Source organism: Giraffa tippelskirchi, chromosome 13, assembly GCF_054371585.1.
Source record: "Giraffa tippelskirchi isolate mGirTip1 chromosome 13, T2T-mGirTip1v1.2.pri, whole genome shotgun sequence".
NCBI lineage: Eukaryota > Metazoa > Chordata > Mammalia > Artiodactyla > Giraffidae > Giraffa > Giraffa tippelskirchi.
In genome coordinates, this window is record NC_137287.1 from 34,940,718 (window position 1) to 34,962,697 (window position 21,980).

The 21,980-nt window shown below is 44.1% G+C and overlaps 1 protein-coding gene and 1 long non-coding RNA gene across 22 annotated transcripts in view; one reads left to right on the plus strand and one right to left on the minus strand.

Moving 5' to 3' along the window:
• The window catches only part of RBFOX1 (RNA binding fox-1 homolog 1), a 440,478-nt gene that overhangs the window by 321,756 nt on the left and 96,742 nt on the right, over nucleotides 1-21,980 (minus strand). The gene's annotated exons all lie outside the window — the stretch shown is intronic.
• Nucleotides 1,696-21,980, plus strand: part of LOC145531684 (uncharacterized) — an 84,442-nt gene continuing 64,157 nt past the window's right edge. Inside the window, exon 1 of the long non-coding RNA XR_014072664.1 lies at nucleotides 1,696-2,822. This is a non-coding gene — a long non-coding RNA (uncharacterized LOC145531684). The remainder of the gene's footprint in view (nucleotides 2,823-21,980) is intronic.

The following is a 21,980-nucleotide window of genomic DNA, read 5'->3' on the forward strand; positions in this document are numbered from 1 at the left end:
AGAACTCACTGAAAAAGACCCTGATGCTGGGAGAGACTGAGGGCAGGAGGAGAAGGGGACAACAGAGAATGAGATGGTTGGATGGCATCACCGACTCGAGGGACATGAATCTGAGCAAATTGCAGGAGATAGGGAAGGACAAGGGAGCCTGGCTTGCTGCAGCCCATGGAGTTGCAAAGAGTCGGACGTGACTTAGCGACTGAGCAACAACAATCTACACTCTAGAAGTCTTTTATCCCTTAGTTGTAAAATAGGGAAAGTATGAATACCTCTCCATGGAGGTCATGCATGCCAACAGCTTCACATGGTGTCTGACACCTAGAAATGCTCAGAAAATATTAGTTAAGTCACAAGAGTTAACCTATATGACATTACCCTTAGGTGTCAGAGGTTGGGGGACCCATCCCAGGAAAGTCAGTGACTTGCAATGTAACCTTAAATAAATTTCCATCTCTCTGTGTTAATCTTTCTTATCTGCCAAAAGAAAGGATACCACTTACTTTTAAAAATTATTTCACTCTAAATATTGTCAGCATAGAAGGCGTTAGGATATATCATTGCTTTCTAAAAAGATCTAGTGCACAAACATGCAGCATTGGTCTGTATTTGTTGCTCACATCCATGTAAGACATACACAGACAATGTCACTAATTGGGCATCTTTTAGAAGACACTGGAGAACTGTTTGGGAGTGTCTGAAAATGTGCATGCCTCAGTTACTGCCTGAGAAGGGCTCTTCTAGAAGGTAGTTCTACCCAGTCAAATGGGGAGGGGGTGTTGTCAGAAGCAGTCAGATAATCCAAGGGAAACCAAGCCCCATTTCAGGGCAAAAAAGGGGCCATGAATGTGGAACTCCGATTCCTTCAAGATCTGGTGATCTGTAACGTTTCTAGAACTTACTGTGTCTGTGGACCATGCTCTTTACTTTGGGTAGCATCAAATCAAAGATTTTTTTTTTTTTTTCCTGCAGTTCAGCTGTCCCAATTGTTGATGTTGAGATTCTAAGTCATAATGTCTCACCCAGTGGGATTCTCAAGGCAGGGGGCTCCCTTCTCAAAGTCACATCCTATGAAATATTTAGCATGTTGTTTGTCAGTGGCTGTCAAATTAGGCTCATCCAAAATACTATTAATTAAGAGGAGAGCCTCACTTACCTAGCCTTGGAAGTCAGTTATATTCAAATTATGCATAAGAGTCTGGAAGTCAAAGAACATCTTTCTATGACTGTAGTTCAAGTACTTTGAAGTATTCTGCCGCCAATCATGACCCGCTAAGAGCCGCAAGGAGTCTCTATTCACTCCTAGAAATTCTCAGTTCAGGAAGTTAGGATATTACTATTATTCTTTAATTTTAGGACAACATTTAAAAAATAATATTCATGGGTATCCAATGACAATGCCTTAATCTGAAATGATTAAAGACTGATGATGGGCTCAGGAATATGCTATTTTTCACTTCAAAAGGAAATGATTAACTACCACTTTCAGGGCATTTAACAACATCTCTAACTGAATAAGTTAGCTCACTCTTTCTTACAGGTGAGCCTTCAGACAAGACTCGGTGAATTTTTAAACATACTTTCAAAGGGTTGCTCATCACGGCTAGAGTTCTAAAATCTGTATATTTGGCAGAAAGAAATGTTTGAGTTAAACATTTCCTTTAGAATATGGTCTGGTCATATGCACTCTGCCACTCTGTATTTTTTTATATATTTTTTTTATTGATTTATCAGCATGCACACTCTTAATTGCAGCCTGTGTAATCTTGTTCCCAGACCTGGGATCCAGCCCAGGCCCTCTGCATTGGGTGTGCGGAGTCTTAGCCAGGTAAGTTCCAGCACTCTGCACTTGTAAAATAAAATAAACTCTTTAAAGGAAAGGAAAAAGAACACCCACTTGCTGCAGGCTTGATAGCTTATTAACAACGACATCCTTCTTTGTGAGACTGAACTCATTGAGATATTCGTGAGCTTGGAGGTGAAGTTCCTCAACAGCCATCCTTACAGGACACTCTAGTTTCCTTTATGCAATTTACAAACTCTTTTGGCCACTGCTAAAGAATAACACGTGAAAGGAACCAGTGTGTTCTAGCTCCTAGTGGTGTCGCGATATCTGTAGAGGCTATGACAGCCTCTTCCTGAACCGTGAATTTCTAGGAGCAAATAGAAACTCCTTGCTACTCTCTCAGTGGGTCATAGTTAGGGTCAGGATACTTCAAAGTACCTGAACTGCAGTTGTAGAAAGGTGTTCTTTGACTTCCAGACTCTTACGCATAATTTGAATACATCTGGTTTCCAAACCTCTACAGACTATACTACAGCCTCTATTTTAAAATATATTTTATTACGGAAGCTTTACTCTCATCCTCAATCCTGGAGGTAAGCAACACAGACACCATTTCCCCCACCTTAACACATACAAAAGTTTGGATCAAAGAAGTTAAACAAGGGATTTGCTAATACCAGAATCATAGAGGGAGTAACCAGCAAACTCAAAACTTTCTCCCAGCAGACTTCCCTGGTGGTCCAGTGGTTAAGAATCTGCCTTGCAATGCAAGGGATGTGTGGGTTCCAACCCTGGTCAGGGAACCAAGATGCTCCATGCCACAGAGCAACTAACGCCATGTGCAACTACTGAGCCCATGGGCCATAAGTAGAGAATTTGTGTGTCGCAGCAAGAGATTCTGAATGAGTCAACAAAAATCCCTCATGCCACAACTCAGACCTGATGCAGTCATATAAATAAATAAAAATTGAAAGTGTTAGTCACTAAGCTGTGTATGACTCTCTGCGACCCCATGGACTGTACCCCGCCAGGCTCCTCTGTCCATGGAATTCTCCAGGCAAGAATACTGGAGTGGGTAGCCATTCCCTTCTCCACAGGATCTTCCAAACCCAGGGATCAAACTCGGGTCTCCTACATTGCAGGCAGATTCTTTACCACCTGAGCCACCAGGGAAGCCCAAATAAGTAAAAACATATGAAAACAAACAAAAACTTCTGTCTGCTCTCATTTGGGATTCTAAACTATTTCTGTTTTCTTTTTTGTTTTTCAACCTGCCCAGTCCGTCGGCCTATCTATCAATATGTTTGACTATCTTATCTATTCATCAACCTGTCAACCTGTCTACAGTCTCACCAGAGCACCTGAAACTATTTTATACTGAGTTTGAGAGTTTAGCAGAGAAACGACTGAAATAACTGCTAAGTATTTACAACAGTTCCCTCCTTGAGGAATGCAAGGTCATTTGGAGGCTATTTAAATTTTGGAAACCTTCACTTTTTACTCTATTTTTGCCTGTCTATATATCGTGTGAGTTGTTTCACAGAGAGAACGGATTTATGCCAACCACTGTGTGATTAAAAATAAATGCTCTGAAGATAAAAATTTTTTTAAATAACTCTATCAAGCAGCTTAACTCTTCTTGATTTTCAAATATCGCTTGTTTCTTCTATTCAGGCAGGTTCTCCTGGGATGTCTTGGGGCTGTACTTTGGGAAAAAACCCTCTCCAATCAGCTCCATTGAGCCAGAGTTCACACTTCTGTCCCTTCCCATTCCTGGGTTTCACATATGGCTCCAAGGTTGGCAGGGCAACATATTAGAAATAAAATGCAATCGCGGTAGGTGACACTTCAATTTTGCCTCTTCAGGAGCAAAGATCATCAACTGCACTGTTTTCTGCTATGACGGAAGGTCCTGTAAATTTCATTTAACAGGCCTGTACACCAGGGCAGCATGGATGACTCCCCACTACTGCCACCACGGTGCTGGTTTCTGAAATTCATTTTTCACTCACTAGAACTGTTGTAGGATTATGGCTCCTCTGCTGTGCTTTGCTGAAAGACTTCCCTCTCTACCTCTGTGGACATCCTCCACATGGAAAACTTCAGATGCTTAAAGGGTGCATGCTTAGTTGCTCAGTTATATCTAAGTCTTTGCAATCCCATGGACTGTAACCTGCCAGGTTCCTCTGTCCATGGGTTTTTTCAGGCAAGAATACTGGAGTGGGTTGCCATTTCCTTCTCCAAGGGATCTTCTTGACCCAGGGATGGAACCTATGTCTCCTGCATTGGTAGGGGGGTTCTTTATCACTGAGCCTTCAAGGAAGCCCTTGAAGAGTAAGGAAACTTAAATCTAGGAAGGTACTAAGAGCACCACCATCAGCGCCCACACTGCAGCTGGATGATAACACAAGTGCGTGTTTGAGCAAGTAGGCAAGGGAAGTGTTGAGGGAAAGCTACAGACACAGAGAGCTGTATCAAACAATAATGAAAAAAGGAATCAATCCTAAAGTCAATCCTCAAGGAAATCAACCCCGAATATTCATTGGAAGGACTGATGCTGAAAATGAAGTTCCAGTACTTACTTTGGCCACCTGATGCGAAGAAAAGACTCATTGGAGAAGACCTTCATGCTGGGAAAGATTAAAGGCAGGAGGAAAAGGGGGCAACAGAGGATGAGATGGTTGGATGGAACCACCAACTCGATGGACATGAGTCTGTGCAAGCTCCAGGAGATAGTGAAGGACAGGGGAGCATGGGTGCTACAGTCCACTGGATCTCAAAGAGTTGGACATTACTAAGCAACTGAACAACAATAATCAAAAAAGAACTTGGCGTCTCTTATGAGTGCAGTTTCCCTTTGAAGGATTTCTCTCTTTAGGGATATTCTGAATATGTCTGCTAGACCCTAGGCTGAGGTTGCAATGACCTGAGAGATGGGTTGCGGTGGGGTGGCGTGGATTACATAATACAGTTATTTTCCATGTAGATCATTATCCTTACCCCACTCCTATAGAATCAAAATCTCTGGAGATGGAGCTTGAGGGAAGGTGAAGTTTCAACAACTCCCAGAAAATTCCTACACATGGCACTGGCATGGATGTTAACAGCAAGGATTTTGGAATTACAAAAACCTAGCTTAGAATACAAACATTGCCACTTTCCTGGTTGGCTGATCAAGAAAAATGAGCTTCTCCTAAAGCTCAATTTTCTCATTCATAAATTGAGGAGGAGCATATTACCTATCTCAGAGGATTGAGATGAATAAAAACAGATGCACATGTCATCAGTCAACACAATGTGTGGACCTAGTAAGTGCCTGAGGATATTATCTCTTTTTATTAAGAAATTATCCTTGAGTGGTCTTGTTAAACCCAACTGTTTCTCCATACAAAGGTATTTCTCACACACACACACACACACACACACACACACAATGACAGTGACAAGTGTGAGTCCTCAAAAGGTATGTCTCAGTCTTAAGCCCACACACCTGCAAATGTGATGTTAACTGGAAAAAAAGGGAGGGAGGGCTGCAGATATAATTAAAAACTTTGACATGAGATACTTTCAAATTGTGGTGCTGGAGAAGACTCTGGAGAGCCCCTTGGGTAGCAAAGAGATCAAACCAGTAAATCCTGAAGGAAATCAACCCTGAGTTTACACTGAAAGGACTGATGCTGAAGCTGAAGCTCCAATACTTTGGCCACCTGATGTGACATGTTGGAAAAGACCCTGATACTGGGAAAGACTGAAGGCAAAAGGAGAAGGAGGCGGCAGAGGATGAGATGGTTAGATAGCATCACCGACAACTCAAGGATATGAATCCAAGTAAACTGCGGGGAACAGTGAAGGACAGGGGAGCCTGAAGTGCTGCAGTCCATGGGGTCACAAACAGTCAGACATGACTTAGCGACTGAACAAGAACATCCTGTTTTAGGGGGAACGCTGTATCCAAAGATAAGAAACAGAAGAGGAAAAGGCACAGGAAAGAAGGCCATGCAAAGATGGAGGAAAAAATTGAAGCCATGTGTCTAGAATTCAAAAGATGTCACGGATTACCAGATGCCAGCAGAAGCTGGCAGAGGGGCATGGCATGGATATTCTCTGTCTCCAGAAGGATCCAAGCATGCTGACATCTTGATTCCAGGCTTCTAGCCTCTAGAATTTCTGAGGCTGAATGTCACCAAGTTTGAGAATTTGTTGTAGTGGCCCTAGCCATTAAAGGGAGCCTTTGAGCTCCACTGTAGTCTAAGACTCTTGTTTGGAAAGGGTGATCTTTCCAATGTTCTTCTCCAAGGAAACGGGCTTGGGACTCTTCCCCCATAGTGTGGGATGAGAGCCCGGACTCTGCTTGGTCTCCGCACTTGTCAGTGACTGCAGGAGCCCCTGGCTACCGCCAACCAAGTAGGCACATTCCAAGCTCAAATTTCACTCCCTGGCAGGCCCTCGAAAAAATAAGGAGTTTCTAGTTTAGAGAGCTCCTTGGGTATAGAGGTACGAAGGTGGTACCAGTCTGAAAGTGGCCAAGAGCCAGCATCTGGGTAAGCTACTCAGGATGGCCATGAGCTTGCAGTTCTGCCCTCAGCTCTGGACTGGCCCGAGGATTCACCCATGGATCTCCACTCCCCAATGAAAGTAATAATAATGGTGATGACAGCCACCAAGTACTGAGACACTTTTAACACATTAGAAATTAAGGGACTTCCTTGGCAGTCCAGTGCCTAGGACTCCATGCTTCCACTGCAGGGGACACGGTTTTGATTCCTGGTTGGGGCACTAAGATCCCACACGCCACACAGCACGCCCTGTCACTTAGAAAATAGTTACAACCTACAGGTTGAGAGTTATGCTTTATTTGGTGGGGATTCTTAGGACTTCAAGCCCAGGAGACAGCATCTCAAGTAACTCAGAGAACTGGTCCGAGGAAGTGGGGGGAGGGGGAGCACCAGGTATTTAGAAGCTTGCAACACGGGGCAGATAGTCTGAACATCAAAAGGTTATTGTTAATTAAGGAAAATCAGATATCTCAAGTATGTACGGGAAGATGCAAGAATCTGGGCTCACTGAAATCATTCCTTTCGTATGCATCTCAGCTATCTGGAGCCAGCATCCTGTGACTTGATTTTTCACATCCTTTAGTTTCTCTCACACTAGGGAGAGGCAGCAACCTGATGACTGCTGGATCGCAGGCATTGTTCTTTTCAGGCACCCTCTGGGCTCAGAAATTCACATTTGGAGGGCCGGAATCCCTGATGGCTGTGAGATCCTTGCTTATTGGTATGGCAGGAAATACTCCATTTCTCACTCCCCTTCCTCAAAAAAAAAGAGCAAAAAAATTAAGTAAATGCTTCACCATCATCATCTTGAAAACTTTTGTGACGTTGAGATGATTCTTTGTCCTATTTTACAGATGAAGAAACTAAGGCTTGGCAAGCTTAACGATCCTGTCATTGTCGCCCAGTGGGGGAAGGAAAGCATACAGCATGCAACCCTGTGTTTCTCCAGTGGCTACAGTCTGCCTGGTGACACTGACTGTGCTTTGAGTGCGAACATCTGAGACAGTCTACTTCAATGCCCTAGCTGGTTTGAGATGGGCCCGTTAAAGGCATGTTCTGCCTCACATCATCACGAATGGTACCAGAAATGGAACATTTTAGAGCTGACTGTCCTCTTAACACTTGGGTAGCTTCATAGTGCCATTTTACAGATAAGAAAACTGAGGCTCAAAGAGACTAACAGGCTTATTCACAGTTGTGTAGCTCCTGACACAGACAGGATTTCAACCAGAACTCCTGACATGTGCATTCACTCTATCATAAATCCAGTACATAAACGCTGAGGGCCAAAAATGGGGGTAAAAATAAATGTCAAAATCTCTGCAGGTGCCCAGACACTTTCCCCATGTAAGTGCTACTTCACTTTTGGATTATTCACCATACAGTTCATCTGCTGTTAAATCGAAACACTACATTGAAAAATACTGATTTTCATCTTTCTCTGTTCACCACTATTACTCTGTATACTCTTATTATATACCAAGTATATACTGTTTGTTACATACCAACTTCAGTGTTCGTTGCAGCCCTATTTACAGTAGCTGGGACATGGAAGCAACCTAAACTCCATCAATAGATGAATGGACAGAAAATAATTGGTACACATATACAATGGAATATTACTCAGCCATAAAAAAGAACAAAATAATGCCATTTGCAGCTACGTGGATGGACATAGAGATTGCCATACAGACCGAAGTAAGTCAGACAGAAAAAGACAAATATCACATGATATCACTTTTACATGGAATCTTAAAAAAGTACAAATTTACAAAATAGAAGTAAAGCCACAGATGTAGAAAACAAACTTATGATTTCCAAGTTGTAAAGGGAAGGGGTGATAAATTGGGAGATTGGGATTGACATATACACACTATTATATGTATATATAATAGGTAACTAATAAGAATCTACTGCATAGCATAGGGAACTCTATTCAATACTCTGTAATGACCTATAGGGGAAAATAATCTAAAACAGAGTAGATATATGTATACACATAACTGATTCACTTTGCTGACCAGCAGAAACTAACACAACATTGTAATTCAACTATATTCCAATTAAAATTAACTTGAAAACATGTTCACAGGGGGATGCAAGGCCCCGAGGCTCCCCTCTGTCACCAGGGGGTTTGATTCACCTCCAAAGGGACCCCTGTTTCTACTCATTTCAAGAAGACTCAATGCCCTCCACACGACAGTCATATTAGCTCAATGCTCAGAGCTGCTATGAACCAGTATTGACAGGCTGCTGTCCTATAGCTTGTGGATAAGTGGTCCTGAAAAGTCACTGGCTCAATGAACGACAGGGTAAAGAGGCTGTGATCTGAATCCTGTTTTAAATACATGCTGAATTTCAATGTGATGCAGGCAATTATTCTATCTTCACTACAGATCAAGAATTTTTTCCTGGCACTGGATGGCGTGCCAGAGATAGAAGACCAAAAAGGATGCCATTTCTTGGTGGAACATCTTCCAGTTTGGTGCCTTTTGAAATAAATTATGACCGTTTATTTGCTGCTTTAAAAAATAAGCTTCATACACAAGAATTTCCTCAAAGCAAATGCAACTTCGATGTTTTTCCATAGCTCACATGAGTGTATGTTATGTGTTTGTCCACTGCTAGTTTCCTACTATGTTTTGGAAGATGTTGTCGCTGTTTTGGGGCTTCCCTAGTGGCTCACTGATAAATAACCTGCCTGCCAATGTAAGAGGCACAGGAGACGCGGGTTCGAACCCTGGGTCAGGAAGATCCCCTGGAGAAGGAAATGGCAACCCACTCCAGTCTTGCCTGGGACATCCCACGGACAGAGGAGCCTGGCAAGCTACAGTCCACGGGGTCGCAAATGAGTCAGACACAACTGAGCACATATGCACACACACCCTTGCTTTTGTAGAGACAACCAAGAGAGGAGATAGTGGAGCTGGAGCTAGTAGTGGGTCCAGAGTACAAACTGAAAGATGCTCCTGGTGACAAGTCCTGGGCACCCACCTGGGCATGTGGACGGGAGGCAGAAATGGCAGGGAGAGCTATCAGGGTGGGTGTCTGTGAAGAGATGTTGTGAATCATTCAGAGGAAAAAAAAAGAAAAACGACAGAGCCATGAAACTGCTCTCACGAAATCCCCATCTGCTTGCAAGTGAGGTGTGGCTGTTGATACTGTTCTCCACCTGATTTCTCAGGTGCAACACCTCAGGGGCCATCTTCCTCCCAAAAGCTCCAAAGAGTAACAAGTCTAGGCAGTCAAGGAGTCAACACTGTAGCCTTGCTCCTGGGGATGCAGCTGAAGGGGCTGCCACGTCCAGGGAAGAGATGGAGCCATCTTCCTCCTACCTTCCTCCTTCCGCCCTGCTTCCCCGCAATGGATCATCCCCGAGTCGTAAGTGTCCCTCCTCTGACACTTACAAGCAGGGGGTCACCCCACAGGACCCACAACCCACGACCACGCACAACTCCGGAGCCACCTCCCCATTCTGGGAAAACGCCCCTCCCTTCCAAGGCCCGTTGATCCCCACTCTCAATGCATAATGCTCTTCATTTAGGTGTGTGTTTTGCGACAATGTTTTGGATAACCCTGGCATTCCGTCTTCTCTATTACAAACATTTATGTAACCATGCCAGCCGATTAATCTGGAGGATGTGGCAAAGAGACGGGCAAATTTCACCCATAGGAAAGAAAAACCCAGTCTTTGAGGATAAATATGTACTCCGGAATTCATAACTTATTGCAGATTCCTATTGATATTTCAGCAATGTATTTGTCCCTTGGACATATTCACGGAGCGTTTCCAAGTCTATAGACACAGCTATTTAATAACTGCACTGAATAATTCTTCCATGCCAGATACATGAGAACCTGCAAACACCCCCAATCCCCACAACAAAGGTAATAAGCTTTTGTCTCGCCTTTTTTTTTCCTCCTGCTTTAAGCATCCCCCTTAATGAGCTCTGCTTCTTTGTAACTCAAGAGATTTAGTATTCTGTCCAACAAAACAATTTATTGCCCAAAATGTTCCTACTGCAGATAAAATCTTTGCTTCCCCAATACTTGTGGCTCCTCCGTTAATACCCTAATGTTTCATTTACAGCCGAACAAAGCAGCTTATCTCCACTAAAAGGGGAATTAGTAGTAAGAAATAATTTCAGTCATCTGCTGAGTTTCTAAGTAAAGTGATGACTTCTGCATTCTAGCTTCTATCTGATGACAGGTGTGTCTGGGGCTCCCAGAAAATAGAGCAGTTCTGTCACCTAAGCTTTGTAATTTGAACAATGCGGCTACATAGATCAAGCAGGAGTTAGGTCTTAGCTGTCAGGGGGAAAAAAAATCTACACTCGGAAATATGCTGTCGTCAGCAATTCTTAGCTACAGATTGGGTACTAACTCAAGAGAGGGAAAAAAAAAAAATTGGTTTGAATCAACAAATGGCTCCATTTCTCCCCGCCCTTGGTCTGCGGCAAACTTACTATACACCTACACACACACAACCACAGTCTATTACATTTCCTCCGCACGTCCACATGCCCACACGGTACTGTGATGGCTATATATCGTATCACGCGTCCATGCAGCCTTATTTATGTGCGTGCAGACATGAAGGCTGCTGGAGACCGCGTAGTCACGGGGATGGAGCCGGGATGGAGGGGGGCATCACCCTGAAACACACGAGCCAAGAGGGATTGCGGGTGAGTCTGCGGCATGGGTCAGATCCTTCACATCAGAGGGAGAGGAGTGGCGCGTGCCTTCCTGAGATGGCAAGGGGGAATTCAGTTTGCCATCGCTCTTGTCACAACCGGGCACTGGCCCCCGAAACTGCCTAATCAGTAAACTTAAAGGGAGGCAATCAAGAACCCAGAGCCTGGACAGAGCTTATTTATAGGAGAGCAGAGACGTCATGACCCCAAGCTCTGTAGGAGACACATAACCAGCAATGTAAGAGGATGGGAGGTCAGGTCAATTTCTCTCCCTCCGTATCTAAAGATACAGGGGTTTACCTCCTATGTCAACCCTTCTAATAGGAAGTCTTCCTTAAATTTCTTAGAAATAGTGACTTTACTCTTAACGGGCTTCCCTGGTGGCTCAGATGGTAAACAATCTGCAATGCAGGAGACCCAGGTTCGATCCCTGGGTGGGGAAGATCCCTTGGAGAAGGGAATGGCATCCCACTAAAGTGGAGAATCCAATGGGCAGAGGAGCCTGGCGGGCTACAGTCCATGGGGTCACAAAGAGTCAGACATGACTGAGCAACTAACACTTCCTCAAATCTGGAAGGCTCTTGTGGCCACCAGGGAGGCTTAGGTCAGGGACAGGAGAGGGAAGAGAGCAGGCAGAATTGGGACAAATCAGAAAATAAAAACTATTGGCTACTATTTATACAAGGATCCCTGTCATTTCAGATTTCTCATTATTCTATGTTTCTTTAAAGCTCGAGCCTCACAAATCCTCCCCAGTTTGGTGAACCATCTCCCAGCTGATGTGAGTATTGGCTGAAAACTGCTCCCAAGCTGAATTTTTCTCTGAAAGGTTGAACGTGACTGATAGGGGCTGCCTTATTCAGAGCTGCCCAGGGTGGAAGGAAAGGGTAAGGAGGGGAGGAGGGCTAACATCCTTCCCGAGGGCGGACAGCCTGAGCCTGTACTGCTGTAAAGAGGTGGGAAGAAGACCCTGGGTGAAACTATCTCTGGTCCAGTTAATACTTAGGAGCTGCCACAGGATCAGGCTGAGGCTGAGTTTTCCCCTGAAACTACACCTCTGTCTGTCTTTCCTGCCCTACCCTGATTCTTTACTGTGTCACCCAGAGGTCTCTCCTGAGACCATCCTGCCAATGAATTAGTTGCTTGGCAATCCCCAGCTCAGGCATAATCCCTAGGGAATCTGCCCTAAGACAGATGAGGGATGGGGTAGAAACACTGTCTCTAAATCTCCATCAAAAGTACACTCCTATAGGGCTTCCCTCATGGCCTGTTGGTGAAGGATCTGCATACCCAGTGCAGGAGACATGGGTTTGATTCCCGGTCCGGGAAGATCCCACATGCTATGGAGCAACTAAGCCCATTCACCATAAACACTGAGGGGCCTCCCTGGTGGCTCAGTTGGTAAAGAATCCGCCTGCGATGCAAGAGACATGGGTTTCATCCCTGAATCAGGAAGATCCCCTGCAGAAGGAAATGGCAACCCACTCCAGTATTCTTGCCTGGGAAATCCCATGGTCAGAGGAGCCTGGTGGGCTACAGCCCATGGGGTTATAAGGGTCGAACATGACTTAGCACCTAAACCACCACCGCCACAAATATTGAACTGTGCTCTAGAGCCCGGGAGCCACAACTGCTGAACCCACGTGCTGCAACTACTGAAGCCCGCACACCCTAGAGCCTGTGTTTTGCAACAGGAGAAGCTGCTTCAATGAGAAGGCTGTCCATCACAACTGGAGAGTAGCCCCGCTCGCCGCAGCAACAAAGACCCAGTGCAGCCAAAATAAATCAACAAAATTATAAAAAAAAAAAAAACAAAAAACTGCACTCCTATGAATAAACACCTGAGTATAATAGTTGCATTTCACATGCAGTAGGAATGCTAAGGAAAACATGCTTACGGACATCCAGAGCTGGGCAAGAAGTCATGTACATCTTGCCTCTCAAAGACTCCATCTTCCTGGCCACAGAATTCAGGTTTAAGGATGACCAAGCGTGCGCTGCTCCCCACCCGCTCACCCCTAGGCACTTTCCGTCGGATCTGAAGTTGTAAGAGTCACTGACAACATGCCAAGATGCTACAGCTAATGAAACAAAAACAAAACCAAAAAAACTCCAAAGTGAGGCTGGCTCAGCAGTGGAAAGGAGAGACCCCTGTCACGAGGACTTAAACCCTTATCCTCAGCAATGACTGATGGCAGCCAGAACTACGCCTGGACTTCTCAGTTTCTCGAGATAATCAATCTTTCTTTGGCTTATGCTAGTGTAGGTTAGGATTTATAACCTATTCAGCTGAATCTACGGTGCAGCAGGAGAACGAGGTCCCGGCCCCAGCCCAGAGAGAGATGAGGATCCATACATCACAGGAGGTGGGTGAATATATGAACATGCTCGGCCCCTTTTCCTCCTTGACCCCAAGTGTCTCGCATCAAGGTCACGGGCTCTGGTAGGACCACAAAGGCTGTGATGTCTGAGCTTTACAGTTTCAGTTGACAGTCACTTACGGAGTATCTACTAAGAGCTGGATGCTTAGTGATGGTCAAAACTGTGATGAAGACTTAATGCATTTCCTCAAGTAGCTCACTCCTCAGTTGAAGAACAAGCCATTGTCTAAATACACACAGTATCATCTTTTTAAAGGGAAATACAAGACTCTATGTATGAAAGGGGATTCCAAAGGGACCTGGTCTTACAGGACTTCATGAAGCTTCCATTCAAAAGTGGCATGCAGGTAGAGGTCTAAAACCAGTGCTGAAAAACCAACTTGAAGAGGTAGAATAAAACATGTTTGCTGAATGAAAAACATGAGCAGACGTGCCTAGGAATTCAGAAGGTGGGCAAGTTTCAAAATCTGGAAATCATTCCAGCCCAGCTGAGGAATGGTGGTAGAAACTGAGCAAAGGTGTCACATGGGAATGCAGAGGGTGGGAGGGGTGGGGGAGTGGAGCTTACATTCTGTGGGCATTCAGGATGGCTAAAGAGGTTCAAGTTGGGATGGGGTGCAGTGAGAAAGCTAGTGCATGGTCCCACCTTATCCCTTATGTCATGGATCTCAGCTTTCCTGAAAACGTAGGTGTCCTGCAGGTCTTGTCCTGTAACCCATTCATTCATTCATTCATTCATTCACTTATCCATCCAGTCACTGACAAAAACCTACTGTGTATGAGGCAGGCACCAAAACCACATAGGGTTCTCCTCCCATAGGACTGACGGTCTTTCAGGAATGAATTAAATCGTTATATCAAAAAGATGAAAAGCCAAAATGACCTTACAAGCTACACGTGAAGGCAAAGGTAATTAAGAAATAACAGTAGAGGCACTTAGTCAATGACGTCAAGGAAGTTTTCCTTGAGGAAGGGACCAAGCAACTAGGTTTGAAAGCAGATGTGAGAGTGTTAATTAGGCAAAGAAGGGAGAGAAAAGATGGGGAAGTCCAGGAGGAGAGACTATCCTGACACAGCTCCTTTGATGAGAACAGGAGAGGGAGCAGCTACCCCGTATCTGGCACCCTCGGAGCTCTTGTGTGTGTGTGCTCAGTCGCATCCAACTTTCTGACTCTTTGTGACCCCCTGGACTGTAGCCCGCCAGGCTCCTCTGTCCATGGGATTCTCCAGGAAAGAATACTGGAGTGGGTTGCCATTTCCTCCTCCAGGGGATCTTCCCAACCCAGGGATCGAACCCTCGTCTCCTCCATCTCCTGCACTGGCAGGTGGATTCTTTACTGCTAGTGCCACCCGGGAAGCCCTGGAGCTCTCAGGACCCGGAGCTTCCCCCTCGACCTGCATGAGGGCCCCTCTTTTCAGATCAGTCCACATAATCCCACAAGCCCACTTACAGCGACGTCAGCAAACGCCATTCTAAAAAGAGACTAGAAAATTCATGCCACAGATCAACATGCTGGTGGAACTGAGATAGTGGACAGAGGTCATGCCCAGGAGAGATGAGGCCTGGGCATACTGCCTTACCCAGAACCTCACAGTGAATTGACTTTCACAGATTTAGTTCAAAAGGTCAATCGAGGATAAGAGGTACAATAATAAGGACTGGGAACAGAAGAAATAGCCACAACTAGGAGAGCCAACAAGCCTGCAGAAAACACACACACACACAAGGGTCTGAAAGGTCCAGGGGACTCAGGAAGGTCTGACTCCAAGCTGCACAACTGAAGCAGGTAGTTAAAAAAAAATCTTCTTCCTAGATCTTTTCTTCCATATTTGCAATTTTCTTACATTCCTGCCTTTCTGTATCCCCAGGGCATACAAATCATAGTAAACAACCCGACTGTTGAAGCTGTCCTCCCAGTAGCACAAACAAATTCTTATAAATGGAAAGAAAATGGTCTCATTGCCTGCTATTGAGATACACAAATCTCTAAATGGATTGTCAGTTCTTTTAACCACTAATTCCTTTTTAAAGAGACAGCGTATTGATTCTTTTCATCCGAAGTTGCCAACCTTGTAAATTTGCAATCCCAAATACAATCCAAAAATGATCTCTTGGCTGGGGATGATGCAAAACAGGGCACCTTACACTGGCATAATCTTTGTGAGGTGCAAAGATATTTTAGACGCCTTTTCTCATTCCACCTTTACAATGTTGTCAACAAGGTTTTATTATTCCCTTCTGCAGACGAGAGAAAAGCAAGACTCAGAAAAGTTAGGGGATGTGGATGAAGGCCCGACAAGCCAAAATTTGAATTCAAATGTTTTGACTCCAAGTCCCAACACCGCGTAGTGGACAACGTGAGCCTGGGTGTCACATTGATTGGGTCAAGTCCTGGTTCTGGAAATTTATCATTTCTATAATTATTCACTCAGTCTGTCTGACTTTGTGACCCCATGGACTGTAGGCTCCTCTGTCTGTGGGATTTCCCAGGCAAGAATACTGGAGTGGGTTGCCATTTCCTTCTCCAGGGGATCTTCCCAACCCAGGGATCGAATCCGTGTCTCCTTCACTGCAGGCAGATTCTTTATCTCTTGAGCATCGGGAAGCCCCATAATTATGAGGAAATTACTTAAAATTTTCAAGTCCCAGTTTTCTTATTTGACAAATAGTGATGATATCATGGATCTAACAGGCTGGTGCAAAGATTATACATATAAGATATTCAGCCCAGCATCAGGATCACTCTATATACTCAAGTGGTATCCATCACAGTTACTATGGGTATCATTATTGTGTTGGATCATAATCCCACTGGCTCAGCAAGTCCGGTCTTTTGCAAACTGGAAGTTCTGGCCAGATTATCCTCTGATTTTCTCTCTAGGTGGTGGTTTAGTCACTAAGTCATGTCTGACTCTTAAATCCCATGGACCGTAGCCCGCCAGGCTCCTCTGTCCATGGGATTCTCCAGGCAAGAATACTGGGGTGGGTAGCCATTCCCTTCTCCAGGGGATCTTCCTGACCCAGTGATTGAACCTGAATCTCCTGCATTGCAGGCAGATTCTTTATCATCTGAACCACCTGGGAAGCCCTTAGGGGGACATGGGTATACCCCAATTAACATTTCACTAAATAGTTAGGCTGACTTTTAATTTATCAAAGAATGGTGCTGTGTTCTGCACATTACCTATTTCCCCATCTCCATTTCACTCAGGTTTTCCTAGAGAACTTACATCCCGGCATAAAGCAATCTTTTAAAAGCACTTATTCTGTATCAAGCACTGAAAGAGCTCTACCTGATCATCCCTCGAATCACATGGGGTGAGGCCTATATCTTCTATAGTTGAGGGGACTTAAGCTCAGGGGCGTGGTACAAGTTGAGGATAAAAAGAGAGAATTTGAACCCCAAATCTGTCAAATTTCAAGGGTCATGTTTCACACTCCAGTTTCGGAATCACACATCCCAGCAATAATGAAGTCAATACAACGTCAGTTTCAGATTGTTTTCACATATGCCACTTCACCTCCGTTTGCATTCAAAATCTGTACAGTGTCTGAATTACCCCAGAAGGAGGCAAAATCTGCATGGGAACTGATCCCAAGCACATCATGAATACAGAGTACAGATTCACACCTCATATGTGTGTTCCGTAGAATCTTTCCGGGTCAGGAGAGACAGGGTTAATCTCCTCTAGCGTCATACAATCTGGAATCAGAGGCCAGTCCTTTGCAGTCTTAAAAATACCAACCTCCTCATGCCTTTTACTTGATCTTGATAAAAGGCAATGGAAATGATTTATTGGGGCAAAACGAGGATATTGTGATTTGGGTCATTTGTTTGCTTTGCATTTTTTCCCCCATGACAGCTAAAGAACAAGAACACCCTTAAGTCCTGAGAGGCTTTCACCCTTGCAACAAAGGCATAAAATAAGAGGCTAAGAGACAGAAACAAATCTCGTAAAATAAACGCATTAAAACAAACAAGGTCCACTGACAGATGAATGGATAAAGAGGATGTGATATATATATATACACACACACACACACACACACACACACACATACAATAGAATACTAGTCAACCATAAAAAAGAATGAAATAATGCCATTTGCAGCAACATAGATGCAACTAGGGATTATCACACTAAGTGAAGCAAGTCAGAAAGAGAAAGAAAAATACCATACAATATCACTTACATGTAGACTCTAAAATATGGCACAAATGAATCTATCCACAAAACAGAAACAGACTCATGGACATAGAGAACTGACTAGTGGTTGCCAAATGGAGGGGGCTGGGGGAAGGGTGGAGTAAGAGGTGAGGATTAGCAGATGCAAACTGCATTTTATTATATATAAAATGGATTAATAATAAGGTCCTACTGTACAGTATGGGGAACTGTATTCAACATCCTATAATAAAAAGAAAGGACCCTGATGCTGGCAAAGATTGAAGGCAGAAGGAAAAGGAGGTGACAGAGGATGAGATGGTTGGATGGCATGATAGACTCAATGGACATGAGTTTAAGCAAACCCTGGGAGAGAGTGAAGGAAGAGGAGCCTGGTGTGCTGCAATCCATGGGGTCACAAAGAGTCGGACACGACTTAGTGACTGAACAACAAATGCAAATAGAAAAGAATTTTTAAAAATAACACACACACATATATATACACTTCATCATCAACAAAAACAATATACTTGTATACACTATATAACAATATATTATCAGTTAAAACAAAAACAAATGAGGGATTCCAGAGACCTCCCCTACTGACAGGGAAGCCGGGTACGCCCTCTGTTCTCTTGATCACTCCAGAGACGAGGGTCTCTGCCGTCCCTGAAGTTGTGTAGAGCCTGGAGTATATGCATGGTGTGCAACACAGCCGCCTGCAGCTGCCATGGATACCGCTCCTAATAGTACACTGTGTTAAAGACCCAGCAGATCCAGCTTCCTTCCAAACACATAAGAGTTTCCATGGTGTCTGACCACAGATTCCGAGAGCCTCTCCCAAGGTGTGCGTTTATTTCACAGTTTGGGATCAACCAACACACCACTCTCTTCTTATCAGAGGAGAAAACAAGATTTTGATAGGAAACAAGATTGGGAAGATACATTCTGACAGCTGTCAGAGATCTACTCATCCAGAAGACAGGAATATCTGAATGATACCATGTATGTCAGTCTGGCAAAGTGACTAAAGGCATCAGCTCTGGAATTGGAGATTCCATGTCCCTTCTTTACAAAGCCTTGGTTTTCTTACCTATAAAATGGGGGTAATAATGAAACATATCTCATATGATCATTATACTAATTTAGCAAGAGAATGCATGTGGGGTGCTTTGCACAATGTCTGATGTATGACAAGCATTAAAAAAAAAAATACCCACTGAGGACTTCCCTGGTGGCACAGTGGTTAAGACTCAATGCTTCCAATGCAGGGGGAGCAGGTTCAATCCCCGGTCAGGGCACTAGGATCCCACATGTCACACAGCACAGTTAAAAGATAAAAAGTAAATTAAAAATTTTAAATTAACTCTGCCTGTTTCTCCATTCTTCTTCTCTGCTTTCTCTCTGCTTTATTACCACTGGCCTCTATTCCTCTCTATACAACTTTTTCATTATTTACCATTGGCCACTGAAGGTTGGGACGGAGATGTGAGAAGTCAAAATCACCTTGGTTGCATTTACCTGTCCTTGAGGGAGGTATCTTATGAAGACCCATGTGTGGGCAGCACAGTCCTACAATATAGCATCATGAGATGCAGTTCCTTCTCAGTTAGTGATTTTACAGAACTCAGAGCACATGGAAGGCAACTGAGAGATGCAAAGTGCCCGTAATAATACACACTTCTCTGTTAATATCCCCAAATTCCAAGAAGATGTGATACATACATCCAATGGAATGTTACTCAGCCATAAAAAGGAACCAAGCTGGGTCACTTGTAGAGATGTGGATGGACCTTGAGGCTGTCAAACAGCATGAATAAGTCAGGAAGAGAAAAACAAATATCATATATTAACGTATATATGTGGAATCTGAAAAAAAAATGGTATAGATGATTTTATTTGCAAAACAGAGACACGGATGAAGAGAACAGATACGTGGATATCAAGGGGGAACAGGGAATGAGATGAACTGAGAGACTGGGATTGACATATATACGCTATTGATACTATGTATAAAACAGATAACTAATGAGAACCTATTGTATGTAACATAGGGAAATCTACTCAACGCTCTGAGGTGACCTAAACTGGGAAGGAAATCCCAAAACAGAGTGGGTACAAGTATATGTACAGCTAATTCACTTTGACATACAGTAGAAATGAACACAATATTGTAAAGCAATATACTCCAATAAAAATTAATATATAAAAAAATCCCCAAATTCCCTTGTCAGAGGTGCTCAGCTCGAGAGTGGGGCTGGTGTGTCTGATAGGATGGGTGGGTGTTGCTGAGTTTGACCTGGTGGAGAGTTTGCAGAAGTCATGGAAGAGGGGTTTATCTTTAATGACTCTATTAGTTACTTAGTGGTTAATCAATTAATTCATGATGAATAAACTAAGCAAACATATTTTGAGCAAAAGATTATGTCAGGTATGATCCTAGGGAGTCTATGGGACTCTGCAGAAGACAGGCAAGTCAGTTTAAAACTTGAAGGAGTGTCAGACTCCCCTGGGAGCCTCATAAAATGAAAATTCCCCAGCTGCAAAGGTTAATGATTCGGATTTGGTTGATCTGGGGTGGCACAGGAGTGCCTGGGGTCTATTTGTTAAGGGTGATCCAGAATGTGTGCTGGTGCCAGAGAAGATTCTTGAGGGTCCCTTGGACTGCAAGGAGATCAAACCAGTCAATCCTAAAGGAAATCAACCTTGAATATTCATTCGAAGGACTGATGCTGAAGCTCCAATATTTTGGCCACCTGATGTGAAGAGCAGACTTATTGGAAAAGAACCTGATGCTGGCCAGGAGGAGAAGGGGGAAACAGAGGATGAGATGGTTGGATGGCATCACCGACTCAGTGGACATGAGTTTGAGGAAACTCAGGGAGATAGTGAGGGACAGGGAAGCCTGGCATGTTGCAGTCTATGGGGTTACAAAATGTCAGACACGACTTAGTGACTGAACAACAACAGAATCTGTATTTTCAGAGATTTTGCTTTAGAGGACCAAAGAGAGGTGGAGTCCGGCTCCCTCTGACCCACAGAGAGCCAGCCCAGGTCCTCCTTACCCTACACAAAGGCAGTCAGTGAGAGGATCCTGTCCTGGCTCCGCCCTGTCCTAACTTGCTCTGTGACTTTGGACAAATCAGGAGTTCTCTCTGACCTTTGGTTTCATCCTCTGACAACAGACAGGATCCCTCAAGCCTCTCTTGGCAAGAACATTGGTGGATTTGATGGAGAGATGCCTAGTTCATATGTGCAATTCTGCAGAGTACCAAGAACTCTCCTAATGCCTTCTTGGGGGAGAGGCAAGAACCAAAAACTCAAAATCTGACACAAAATATGCAGCACAACAGACCTACTGACTGAGGTCCCTTCTAACTGTTGTATTCCTTTCTAGGATGAAATCCATCCAGTTCCAATGCCTGAGATGACCCCCATACAATCCATCTTTCATCTCAGTTGATAATCACCGCCTTCACAATTTCTCCTGGAATTTCTGAGTAGTGATTCCAGCTCTGCCCTGAGCCTTCAGTGTGCAATTTCTGTGTTGCTGACACTACCAGATCCAGGCTTGAACCTCAGCACCCTGAGTCATCTTTATTCACCTCCTCTCATCTCAAATCAGTTTCCAAAGCTCCGCCCCTTTTTCTTCTACACCTTCCAATGCATGACCACCATAGTCCAAGCCATCTTCTCCCTCAGCCCAAACTCCCAGGTCACTTCAAGCTGATGTCCTAGCTTCTTGCCCTGGGCCCTTGTTGGTCAGTGTTCCACACAGCAGTCACCTTTGTGAAGGAAATTTGTGCATTGCCATAAAAGTGTCACAAACCCCTCACCCTGGTTTACAAAGTTCTAAACGATCTGACTTTTGTCCATTTCTCAGAGCTTGCTGTGCCATACTCCCATTTTATGGGGGTCTCTTTTTTTAAAAAGATAATTTATTTATTAGTATAAATAATAATTTATTATATTATGTGCTGGGTCTCCATTTGTGTGAGGACTTTTCTCTAGATGCAGCATGCAGGCTTCTCTCATTGAAGTGGCTTCTCTTGTTGCAGAGCATGGGCTCTAGGCACTTGGGCTTCAGTAGTTGTGGCTCGTGGGCTTAGACGTTCCATGACATATGGGACCTTCAAGGATCAGGGATCGAACTTGGTCTCCTGCATTGGCAGGTGGATTCTGAGCCACCAGGGAAGCCCTTCTGGGGGTCTTTTCATTCTTCACATGTTGCAAGTTCCTCCCCTCTGAGAACCTTTGCCTGGAGTGCTCTTCCTGTCCATCTTGGCATGATTTGTCATTAACAGCTCAACTTAAATTTCACATCTTCATAAGAACCTTCCTTCAACATCTATTTGAATGACCTGACCAGCATCTATCGTGAGCCATTTTCTTATTTTAC